Genomic DNA, 2,500 nt, shown 5'->3' on the forward strand with positions numbered 1-2,500 from the left:
AAGGGATGAAGCAAAGGGCAGAGACAAAGCACCTGATGACAGGATGAATTGAAGCAGTTTGCCCGGAGATGGAGGCTTCACACCTCATTGACCGTCACTATGATTGTAACCAGCAGGTGGCTGAGTCAGTGCCTTGCTCGAGGGTACGAGGCAGCTGCCTGCTGAACAGGTCAGGTGGCTTTACCGTCTCTCTCTCCCTGGTCTTTGTGAGTTTGGTTCCTACGAAATAACCCCCCCACTGGACGGTTTGAGAAACACATGGGGGTGAAGGGGAAGCCCCCTACTGGACGGTTTGAGAAACACAGGGGAGTGAAGGGGAAGCAGGAAAAGTTGTGTTTTCTACATTCCTGAAGCGCTTGGCTGCTCCCTGGTTTTTAGCCCACAGCAGACCAGACGAGACGAGGGACCTGTGGCTAACACCAAGACTGTACCGCGTGTTCTGACATCTGTTCGTTCACACACACACACACACACACACACACACACACACACACACACACACACACACACACACACACACACACACACACACACACACACACACACACACACACACACACACACACACACACTTCTGTTGTAGCCTACAGTACTTCTACTTTCGACTTGTGAGGGCTTTCACTGACTACATGCAACATCTTAACCTGCATACCAACCATACTGTAACCTAAACCTATTAACTGTAAACTACCCCTAAACTAACCCCTAAACTACCCCTAAACTAATCCTAATCAAGTTCAAGTTAGTGTATTGTCTCTAAGCACTTCACATGTAGAAGTAACAGTAAATCTAACTAAACACAATCAATGAACACACCATTGAACAAACTTACAAAAGACGAGCATAGTGAAAAACACAAGGTATAGGCAAAAGCAGATTTGAGCAAGACTAACAATTAAGCTATTCTACATTCTAACCTACCCTAATCTTAATATAACCCTGGACCTAACCCTATAACCCTAACCTACCCTAACCTTAAGCCTGATGACCCTAAATCAGGCATGTCGAAACTCCGGCCCGGGGGCCAGATGTGGCCCTTCGACCCATCTTAAGTGGCCCTCTGCTTGTCTCTCAAAACACACTCTATGTGGCCCTCCACAATATTAGTTAATCAAGCAAGCTCAATTAGCATTCTTAGGGCCTAAATAATTCTAAACTCAACCCCAGCTCTGCCCTTAAAGAGGTGGGGAGCAGCAGAATGCCTGTATAACTGCGCAGGAGTTACCTTGTCTCTAATTTAAACACCATTTAAAACACACTGCACACACACACACACACACGCACACACACACACACACACACACACACACACACACACACACACGCACACACACATACACCACACAAGCACACATACGCGCGCGCCCCTCCACCCCCCACAGTGAATGGTCCCATGATTTAGGTGACAGCTGTGTGTTGATTGATGAGCGGGTGCGCTGGTTGGCGGGGGGAGCGCAGGGGGGGGGGGGGGAGCGCGGGGAAGGGGGTGGCGCGGGGAAGGGGGGGGCGCGGGGGGAGAGGGTGGCGCGGGGGGAGAGGGGAACAGAGGTAATTCCGAGGCATTCGCGTCGTTCCTCCAAACCGCGGAGCACAATAACAGGCCGACGTGCCAAACCCGCAAGGCCGGGCCAGAGAGGCAACACACACAGCCTATAGGTGCAGAGAGGAGGAAGAATTTGCCCAAGGGCTGAGGCAGGGCGGGGGCGCGAGGTGGGGGGGTTTAGGATAGAGAAGTGACAGAGCAGGGAAGGGGGCATGGCCTAGGGCAGGGGGCGTGGTCTTGGCGACAGGCCATGCAGAGCAGTTTTCTGTAATGAGGCTATTATCTGTCATGTCAGTCAAAGTGCTCGTCCACCGCCTCACTCACTCCTCACTCTATTGAGGTGAAGTCAGTGTGTCGTTTGCAGTGTTGTGGAAACGACTTTAAAACTGTACTTTACCAAACTACTATAGCTACATCACAATGCAAAGCCAAACTAAAACTAGTTTTAGAAAAGTAGTTCAACTACATCCAAACTATACTTCACGGGAAATTATTACAATCTGAGTCTGGAATCTCATATTGTTACACAGAGCTACAACTGAACTGACACGGAGTGTGTAGTGTGTGTGATTTTTTTTTATCTCTAGTTATCCAGGGTAATCACATTGATATTTTCAGGTCTTTTTCAAGTGGGCCCTGCTCACACACACATTCACACCTGGAAGCTGACCAGTCCAACCACAGTCTGATGTGCTGGTCACTGATCAGCTCCACTGGAGCAGTTGGGGTTAAAGGCCTTGCTCAAGGGCACCTCAGTGGTGGTAATGAGGCAAAAGTAGTTCACTACTGAAAAATCACACCCAGGTGTTGAAGTAAGTGCATGCTGCAGGTTTTGCAAGGTCAGACCCGTGCGAGTGCGTGTGTGTGTGTGTGTGTGTGTGTGTGTGTGTGTGTGTGTGTGTGTGTGTGTGTGTGTGTGTGTGTGTGTGTGTGTGTGTGTGCATGCGTCTTTCACCG

Source organism: Poromitra crassiceps (genome assembly GCF_964638095.1).
Source record: "Poromitra crassiceps genome assembly, chromosome: 16".
In the NCBI taxonomy this organism is placed as follows: Eukaryota; Metazoa; Chordata; class Actinopteri; order Beryciformes; family Melamphaidae; genus Poromitra; species Poromitra crassiceps.